Source organism: Neomonachus schauinslandi, chromosome 1 (genome assembly GCF_002201575.2).
Source record: "Neomonachus schauinslandi chromosome 1, ASM220157v2, whole genome shotgun sequence".
Classification (NCBI taxonomy): Eukaryota; Metazoa; Chordata; class Mammalia; order Carnivora; family Phocidae; genus Neomonachus; species Neomonachus schauinslandi.
Genome location: NC_058403.1, coordinates 153,020,236 through 153,030,798, shown reverse-complemented (window position 1 = coordinate 153,030,798; position 10,563 = coordinate 153,020,236). Strand labels below are relative to the sequence as shown.

The window sequence follows — 10,563 nt, the reverse complement described above, 5'->3', positions numbered from 1 at the left end:
TTTCAAATCTACCAGCACCTTGGCTCAGGTCTGAGCCCAACCAGAAGCTAATGAGGGGAAGAGCAAACAAGATTTCTGTAAGAACAAAACCATATCAAAGTGGTGCTGAATACAGAGCATAGTTGCTTAATATTTTGCCCCGGATCATCACACACTCTTCCCAACCTTCCCAAGTTGAAGGGCTCCATTCCCCACAGGGCAGTGCAGCCAAATGGAAGAACCCTGCCCTTGGGAGTTTAGCAGATTCCACGTTCCAGCTCTGCTCCTTTTCTATCCCTCTGAGGGGAGCTTCCGTTCTCTCATTTGTAAGTGGGGACAGAAAAACCTCCTTCTTGAGGAGGTGTTTTCAAGGATGCATTTCTAAATAGTAGTCTGCAGTTACTGAATCATTTGCAGGCCAGTTGAGATTTCCAACAGTCCTACACCCAGAACCACCTTTGTGACATAAGAGCAAAAGAAAAAACAAAAAGATGAAAAATCTACACATGTTTCCCCTTCAGATTATAGCTCCCAAAATTCACGAATTGCTTAATCATTGGGCTAGAAGGTTCGTCACCTGCCTTTATATAAAAATTCTAATTCCTCCTGCAACCTTGACACATAGATTTCAAAGTACGTTCCCTGGTATTGTGCATTGAATCCTAATTCCATGCTCCTGTCCCCCACCACCCTCCCAACAAAAATTGGGCACTCTAAGCCAAGCAAGCATACCGAACCGTGGTGTAGATGACTCATAAAAGCTTCCAAGAGGTTAAATGAGGCCACACAGCTATATGCAGAACTTTTCTTTGGGCCCCAAGTCCCGGTAGGGGCTGGTTGGGTGGTAGGGGACTCTGATCTATGATGTTTGCTGGTTTCTGTGGTGCAGATATTTCCACCATGGCAAAATTCCAGCTACCAACCACCTCACAAAATTCCTGAATCTTTGCAGTCCTGAGTTGGTGCAAGTTGTCTCTGGCACACACCACCAGGTCCCCTGTTCATTCTAGAACACCATCTTAGATGGGAACATGCCTGGCCTTCCAGGCTCCTTCTGGGCCAGTCTGATGCTAAGGCCCTTCTGAAGGCGGCAGCACTCAGATCATTTTGCAGCACTCAGATGGTAACTTGAGGGAACTTTTTGGTCTTTTCATCAAAACTGCATGCAAAAATCAGTCCTGTGCATGGAATCCCATCACAGAGGGAATTAGCCTGACAGACCTTGAAAAGGCACATCACAGCCAGAAATGAAATCCCTCTATCTCCCAACCACCCTCATTTCCTATCTAAATGGGCAGGTGAAGAGGTTAAAACCTTCTTAAAGTTAAAACCTTCTTAAACCTTCACATGTTCACGTGTGAATCAGAGCAATTCAGGGATGAAGGGCTTTCTGACTCGAGGCTACTTCCTCTTGCTTCCTTCTTAATGGCAGCCTGTGTTCCTTATTACAACACTGTTTGGTAATTCACATCTCCTCCCTACCACCCTCACCACCACAAGCCCAAACACTCAAACGACAAACTACGTTTGGTTTCTCAAGAGAGAGATTTGGATTTTCTCCTGCAAACAGATAACTGAAGACCTGGGGCATTGCAGAGCCCCTGAAACAATGTTGTAAAATGATTATCAATTCTAGTTAAATAAATAACAATCCTAGTCTCTCTCCACCATTTTGCCTGTGAAAGGTTAAGGAATAGACGAAGCTGAGGAGTTAGGAAATTATCAGGAGAACAAAAAAAGGAACACAGCTGGTAAATGGTGGGAATCAGCCTTATTTGCTTTCTTGACCTGGGAATCTTGACAGAAGCAAGAAGCAGAAAAATGTGGATGTTTGATAAAAATTATCTGTGTATTCTGAGCATGTGGACTTGGGCCAGAGGTGCGCAGGGAGAGAGCCCTGTGTCTACGAATGCCCCTCAGACGAGGGCTCGGAGGATGTGAGTAGAAGTAGATGGTGTGTGAGCTCCAAGACAAGAGCGCGCTGGGAGCCCCAGAGTGCCCGAGATGCCTGAGTGTTGGGACTGGGTGGGCAGCGGGCCAGCTTACAGCACTTCCAAAGTCCACACACCTGTCCAGTGTCTAGAGAGCAGTGTGTGGCCTGAGGCCCTGGGAATGGCCCCGTCCCCACTTACCTTGCTTTTCTGACAGTGGTTCTGAGGAAGGTCCGTGAGCCAGTGCCAGGCTTGCTCGAGAAGCACAGCGCTAAGAAAGACAGGTGCCTTTGAAGGGTGCGTGGCTTCCTGTGAGCACCAGCTCTATCCCTCACCCATCTATGCTGAGTTCAAGTGGGTTTTTTTGATAGAAGTAAGAAGCAGAAAACGAGTGACTAAGAGTCACTCATTTCCCCAAACTGAAAGCTAGGAAGGTTTGCTCTCTCCTAGATTAAAGAGGAAAATGAAGTAAGTTTTCTTTTAAAAGAGAAACTTCTTGATTTTTAAACACTTATTTGCTGGATTTTTAATTTAAAAAATTGCCTTTGGCCGGCTACCTGCAGTAGAAATGATCTTTATATTCTGGATCAGTGGGCCGTCTGTTGTTTGCCTCCAGAGGTCGTGCGGTGGTGGGCAACCACGATGTGCCATATCCTCCAACAAGTGGGATCTGAGGAGGCCAGAGGGGGAGGCCAGACACATGCAGGAGAAAGGGTAACCAGAGGGGAGAAACACGGATGTGAATGTGTGTGTCCAGGAGGGAATCGGAGGGCTTTAGTCAACCACGTTCAATAACTGGGTGTAACGTGGCATCCGACAACCTAGCTTCAAGCCCCCTTTGCAACAGGAAGACCCCTCCCCACAGCCCTCTACCTGGAAGTCGTGGGGCTCCCACTGACAGTGATCGTGGCCGAGTCCCTCTGAGTTCACGTGGCAGTCACAGCCAAGCGGCGGACAGCAGTCCTGTCTTCTGTCAGTCACCGCCTCAGCTTCTGCCGGCTTCCAGACATCTTCCCTCTACTGTCTACAGTTGCTTAGCTCTTCAGTTCGGCTTAAAAGAGCCACAAAGCTCATTTTCCCTAAGGAGCTTGCAGGAAAAGGAAGGAAAACACCGAGCCAGAGCCACGTTTATCACCCTTTGCTCATTATTACCTCTTCCAAAGAGTCTTTTCAGTTATTTTTTTCTTAAATCACCTCCCCATGAAATCTTAATACTGTTTATGATGTGGTATGTGTATATCAGTGCTTTATACATAAAAAGAGAAGGGGTTTTTTTTTCACCCCCCAGAACCAATTTTTGCCTCCTTGAGGGCAATACTGCTTTTAGTAAGAAGGCATGAGTTAGAGTGGTGGGTCCCCAGGGGTTCTTTGGCCCCGGGGCTCATGGATGAAATCTGGAGACACTTTCTCTGGGGATGAGAGGAGCTGCTTCTGGCTTCTAACGGGAAGAGGCCAGGAATGCTGCTAAAATCCTACAGGGCAGTGGACAGCCCTCCATGACAAAGAGTGCTCCCACCCAGAATGTCAACAGAGCTGAGGCTGAAAGACCTGAGCTGGGGCAGCCATCCCCAGCGTGTAGCTGGGGAACCAGATTCACAGATACCCTGAAAAAAAGAAATGAAGATTTGTGGTCAAATCAGTACGGGAAACTCTGGGCTTGGGTTCAGGTTAAACACCGCTCCAGACTGCAGCAGTCTTGGGGCTTTCCAATGCCAATATCACTGTGAACTCTGGAAGCAGATATAGAATAAAAAAGTCCCTAACATATTTGGCCAGTGAATCTATGCCCGTTACACAGGGTAATTTATAGAATTAACATATTTTTAGGTTCTGCCACCCTCTTTCTCTTCAACGGAGTGGCCAGGTAAGGTCTGGTGAAGGCAGCCTTGCAGCAGACGCAGAGATGCAGATCCTCGTGAAGACCCCAATGGGCAACACCATCACCCCTGAGGTCGAGCCCAGGGACATCATCAAGAATGGAAAGCCAAAATCCAAGACAAGGAGGGCATCCTGCCTGACCAGCAGCATCTATTTTTGCAAGCAAATGGCTGGACTACAATATCCAGAAAGAGTGAACCCTGCCCTTGGTGCTTCACCTGCGGGGTGGCCTCATCGAGCCTCCCCTCCGTAAGCTGGCCCAGAAATACAACGGTGACAAGATGATCTGCCACAATGCTCCCTGCACCCCAACTCTGTCACCTGCCATGAGAAGTGCAGCCACACCAACAAACTGTGCCCCAAGAAGGTCAAATAGGGCCCGTTTGACCGGAGGGTGGCCTCCTGCCCAAGGCCCAAGGCCCAAGGCCCTAGGGCTTCAATAAAGTCTCCCTTTCATTGACTATAGCAGTAAAAAAAAAACACAAAAACTCCCTGTTTTTAGAGATGCGGAGCCTGAGGAAGCTTCTATCATGGAATACCAGGCCTTGAGGGACAAGTTAGAGAGCTGGGGGCACAGCTGGGAGCTGGGAAAGCCCTGGTCCAGCCCATCTGAGCACAGCGCCTAAGCCTCCGTGGACCTGGCTTTGGGGTGTTAGGGTTCTAGAACATGTGATAGCCAGAGGTCCCAATGATCATGTGTTATCATTGGTCACTGTGGGTCTGGAGAAGTTCCCTTGAAAGGCAGTTAATGCTCCCTCGACTGAAGCTGCCTGCATGAGAAGCATCACCGGGTCCAAGTGAGGGAGAACATGAGAACATGAGTTCCAGCATCTGTGTTGGTTGACAGCACCGGCCTTGAGGCCTGCTCTGTCTGGCTTTGGATCCCAGTGCCACCACTTCACAGCTATGTGAACCTCAGTCTTCTCATCTGCAAAAGGGGTGCTACTGCGTGAGGACGTTGAGAGGACCGGCGAGCTAATGTTGGTTCCCGATCACTAGTGCTGAAAATCAGTAGCGTCGACAACATGCACAGTCCTAGCCTTCTCTCATGAAGTAGCTGAGCTTGGCGGGTGGCCCGTAGCCACAGCGAGGAATCGGGGAGATACCTGGATGCCGACTCAGTGCGCCACATTCCACTTCTGAGTTAGTGTTAAAGTGAAGAGCACATTTCAGGTTTCCAAGTTGCAAAGGTTATTGTCCTGGAGAAAGTCAGTCTTCAGGTTTGCAAAGTCATAACGTTAACTGTCCTGGAGAAACACTAAATAGGTTCTTCCTCCAGTAGGGGTTTCAAAACTAAACAATACTCCCCCCTCCCAAAAAAGATCACATATTTACTAATGTCTGTTTCATAGATGGGGAAATAGGAACCTAGAAGGGGACAGGGTATGCTCAGGGCAGCACAGCCTGAGACGCAGTCGGGGCTAACACGTACGCTCTGACATTTTCAGACACTATCTTCCACTGGGCTGAGAAACTCAAACCAGACCAGAGAGGAGCAGACCAGCAAAATACACTCAGGTCAAACCCTCACCCGAGGCAAGGTGGTGTGCTGCCCAGCCCAGCGGCCAACAGGAAGGAAAGCCGTAACATAAGCCTACAGCGCCCTCTGGTGTACCAAACCTTATTATCAACACCAAAAACGCTAAAGTATATTCCCCAGGCCATGCATGCCACACCAACCCACAGGAACCAGCCTGGGTGGCCCTGGAAGCCACTCCCAACGCCTTCAGGAGGAGCTCCACGGGACTCAGCTGCAGAGCAGTGGTAGTAAAGCATCAAAGATTTGGGGGCGCCTGGGTGGCTCAGTTAAGTATCTGACTTTGGCTCAGGTCATGATTTAGGGGTCCTGGGATGGAGCCCCATGTCCGGGCTCCCTGCTCAGCGGGAAGTCGGCTTCTTCTCCCTCTTCCTCTCCCTCTGCCCCTCCACCTCCCACTCATACTCTCTCACTCTAATAAATAAATAAAATCTTAAAAAAAAAAAGCATCAAAGATCTGGAGTTCAGACCTGTTTACTTTCTTTTTTTTTTTTTTTTTAAAGATTTTATTTATTTATTTGACAGAGAGACACAGCGAGAGAGGGAACACAAGCAGGGGGAGTGGGAGAGGGAGAAGCAGGCTTCCCGCCGAGCAGGGTACCCGATGTGGGGCTCGATCCCAGGACCCTGGGATCACGACCTGAGCCGAAGGCAGACGCTTAACGACTGAGCCACCCAGGTGCCCCAGACCTGTTTACTTTCATTTAAAATGAGAGAAGGCTGCCAGGCAGGACCACCCAGGGCATCGCACCCAGCGACTGAGCAACAGTAAGCTGGAGCTAGAGGGGGCAGCTTATGTTTGACAAGCAGGGAGAGGTTAGTTTTCATGGGTTCTCTGTTGATTGCTAATTTGGATAATTTGAGGTCTTGGGGCAGAGGAACTGTCCCTAGCTCTCTGGTATCTGGTCCCAGGGTGATTAGGGCTGGTAGACAGTAGCCCCAGAGCAGAGATGCTGATAAGGAAGTGACTGCTCAAAAAGGGGAACTGATCGGCCTCTAGCCAGGGCCTCAAAATTGGATCAAGAAAGCACTTAAACAAATAAGCCATTTTACGAGGGAGGTTTGAATACACAGACAAAACTGGTAAGGAAATAGAAAATTGCAAACAATTAAATTAGAAGTTGATTTTTAAAGAGATAAATAAAACTCCCTGCACATTTAAAAATTAGAAAACACATTTTCATGTAACCTGGACAAAGAAAATATCATAATGGAATATAGAAAACACTTGTAACTGAATGATAATAAACTATCGCTTATTCAAAATTATGGTAGGCAGCTGACGTGGTCCTGAGAGGGTAATTTAGCCCTTAAATGTTTATATCGGAAGAGAAAAAAGGATGAGAACTGTTCAACTAGAAAAAAAAACAGTAGAAAAAGGAATTGTAGAATAAAGTCAAAAATGGTATAAGGAAATAAACAATAACTATAAGCAGAAATTAAACAAAATTTGAAAGTAAAATAGACCCATTACAGTATCTGAAAACACAAAATTGACAAACTTCTAGGAAGATAGGTAAAGAAAAAAAAAAAAGGAAGCAATCTTGGAACATAAAGGGAGATATAAATACAGAGCAGAGATGTGAAAGATAAGAAACAGGAGCACCTGGGTGGCTCAGTGGGTGGAGCAGCCGACTCTTGATTCCGGCTCAGGTCCTGATCCCAAGGTCCTGGGATCGAGCCCTGCATCAGGCTCAGTGCTCAGTGCAGAGTCTGCTTAAGATTCTCTTTCTCCCTCTACCCTTCCCTCTCCCTCTACCCCTACCGCTACTCGCTCTCTCTCTCTCTAAAATAAATTAATTAAATAAAAATTTAAAAAGAAGGATAAGAGGGTGCACCTGGGTGGTTCAGTGGGTTAAGCATCTGCCTTCAGCTTACATCATGATCTCAGTGTCCTGGGATCGAGCCTCACATCAGGGAGCCTGCTTCTCCCTCTCCCTCTGCCTGCCGCTCCCCCTGCTTGAACTCTCTCTCTTTGTCAAATAAGTAAATAAAATCTTTTTTTAAAAAGGTAAGAAACATTATGAATGATTGCATCACAATGAATTTGAAAACTTAGATAAAATGGATAAATTACTAGAAAGCATATTTGCCAAAATTGACCCAAAAATAAATACAAAATCTGACTTATAATCTTTTTAAAAATTGAATCAGTACTTTAAATGCTTTGCACAAAAACAAAGTAAAAAAAAAATTCAGGACAGATGGACTTACAGGAAAATTCTACCAAACCTGCAATGTATATATAATTCTAATCTCATACATCTTTTTTACCCAGAATTACAAAAAAGAATACTCCTAAACTCACTTTATGAAGTTAGTATAACCAAACTGTATGAAAAAAATAAAATTATTCAGTTTCACTCATGAATATATTGATGCAAATATCCTATGTAAAATACTAACAAACCAAACACTAAAACCGGCCAAATTAGTTCATTTCAGAAATGCAAAGTTGGTTTGATATTGTAGACTCTATTAATGCAAATCACCACACTAACAAAATAAAAGAGAAGAGCCACTGACATAAAAAGAGCATTGAATAAGTAGAACAATATTCATGATTTGGGGGAAAAAAAAACACATCATAGGATATTAAGAACAGAAGGGAACTTTTTAAAATTGATAAAGGTATCTGCATAGAAAATCTCTGAAAAACAATGTTTAACTGTAAATAGCAAAAGCTATTTCAAAATCAGGACCATGACTAGAAATGCCCACCAGCTCCAGTTCTATCAGAGCTGGTAGAAAAAGACAAGATTTTAAAATAAAAGATATGGGGTGCCTGGGTGGCTCAGTTGGTTAAGCGACTGCCTTCAGCTCAGGTCATGATCCTGGAGTCCCGGGATCGAGTCCCGCATCGGGCTCTCTGCTCGGCAGGGGGTCTGCTTCTCCCTCTGACCCTCTTCCCTCTTGTGCTCTCTGTCTCTCATTCTCTCTCTCTCAAATAAATAAATAAAATCTTTAAAAAAATAAAAAATAAAATAAAAGATATAATGAATGCAACAAAGTTGCAGGATACAAAATGAGTATACAAAAATCAGTTGTATTTCTACATACTAACAATGAATAATCTAAAAAAACTTAAGAAAACAATTCCATTTACAATAACATTAAGAAGAATAAAATACTGGTAATAAACTTAATCTAGCAGGTCAAAGACGTGGATTCTAAAAACTATAAAATGTTGCTGAAAGTAATTAAAGAAGACACAAATAAATGGAAAGCCATCCCATGTTCATGGATTGAAAGACTAAATAATAAGATGTTGAATTACCCAATCAATCTACACATTTAATGTTATCCCTATCAAAACCCCAAAAGTGTATTTTGCAGAAATAGAAAAAAAACCATCTTGGGGCACCTGGGTGGCTCAGTCAGTTAAGAGTCCGACTCTTGATTTCAGCTCAGGTCATGATCTCAGGGTTGTGAGATCGAGCCCTGCATCACACTCTGTGCTGGGTGTGAAGCCTGCTTAAGATTCTCTCTCTCTGCCACTCCCTCCTCTAGTAAGTAAATAGATGGATAGATAGATAATTAATAATTTTTAAAAATCCCCCATCCTAAAATTCATATGGAACCTAAGGAACCCGAAAGTGGTCAATCTTGAAAAAGAAGAACAAAGTTGGAGGTCTCACACTTCCTGATTTTAAAACTTATTATAAAGCTACAGTAATCAAAACAGTGTGATACCAGCATAAAGGCAGACCTATAGACCAATGAACTGGAACAAAGAGCCCAGAAATAAATCCTCACATATATGGTCAAATAATTTTCAAAAAGGGTGCAAGATCATTCCATAAAGAAAGGACAAGTCTTTTCAACCAATGGTTCTAGGAAAACTGGATATCCTGGTGCAGAAGAATAAAGCTGCATCCTTAGCTTCACCACATACAAAAATTGACTCAAAATAGATCAAAGACCCAAATATAAAAGCTAAAACTATAAAATTCATAGAAGAAAACATAGTGGAAAGGCTTCATGACAATGGATCTGACAGTGATTCCTTGAAGATGACATCAAAGACTCAGGTAACAAAAATAAAAATAAAGACTATACCAAAATATAAAACTTCTGTGCATCAAAGGACACAATCAACAGAGGGAAAAAGCAATCTACAGAATGGGAGAAGCTATTTGCAAGTTATACATCTGATAAGAAGTAATATCCAAAACATATAAAGAACTCCTACAACTCAACAACAGAAAAAATAATCTGATTGGTGGTACTGGTATAAGGATAGGAAATAGAAACAGAATAAAGGATCCAGAAATGAACTTCAGTGACTGTCCCAGAGACAGACCAAATATGTTTTTTATTATTTAAAAAATCCCCAATAACGTCCTACTCCCCAGAAACCTTATGTGTGAAACCCCATGTGTGAAATCAGCCACCCTCCCCCCCAAGACACTAACATAACAATATAACTAGAGATACTACTAATAGGTTAAAGCCCAGAGGAGAGCTGTCACCTCCAAATGCCCCCAAGAGATACTTCATCACCCAAGATTACAATTCTTCAGGGCGGAGGCGCCTGGGTGGCTCAACCAGTTGAGTGCCTGACTCTTGGTTTGGGCTCAGGTCATGATTTCAGGGTTGTGGGATCGAACCCCACATCAAGCCCTGTATGGGGCTCCAGCTCGGGTACAGAGCCTGCTTAAGGTTCTCTTTCTCTCCCTCTTCTCCTCTACCCCGCTCAAAAAAAATTTTTTTAATTTAAAAATTAAAAAAATTAACAATTCTTCAGGGCATATTCTCTGTACCACCTCCCACCCCACAAACTGACACACACACCAACCACCAAATTCTGTCTCCGGAATAACCAATTCCCTTCTTCTACCTTTCAGTCAGTCCTGGCTGAGGTTCTTCCTCCTGAACTCAATGTTCTATCCCTCCTTTGTTATACACAATTGGAGACACAAAATATATAAACACAGGTTTGTATATTTTTAAAGTATACACAATGTTAATGGTCTCATTTTACATATGAGGGGGATGGTAAGTGAAAGAGAGTAACAGAGACACAGTTACCATGGCCTTGGAGAAGGTGACAGGATGAGTTACCATGAGGAAGGAAGTGGGGAAAAAAATCATTCCTGCAGCCCTGAGAATCCTTAGGTGGGACCTGGGGAGGCAGGACGTGGCTGTGGAGACTGGGAAACAGGCTGCTGAGGGGCACCAATCTCTGTCACTGCCATCTTTTTTTGGTCTAGGGGAAAAAGAAAAACAAACAAAAAA

General features: G+C 44.2%; 1 pseudogene; it reads left to right on the top strand.

The window, feature by feature from the left end:
- Nucleotides 1-3,813: 3,813 nt before the first annotated feature.
- Nucleotides 3,814-4,164, top strand: LOC110569620 (annotated as a pseudogene).
- The last annotated feature ends 6,399 nt before the right edge of the window (nucleotides 4,165-10,563 follow it).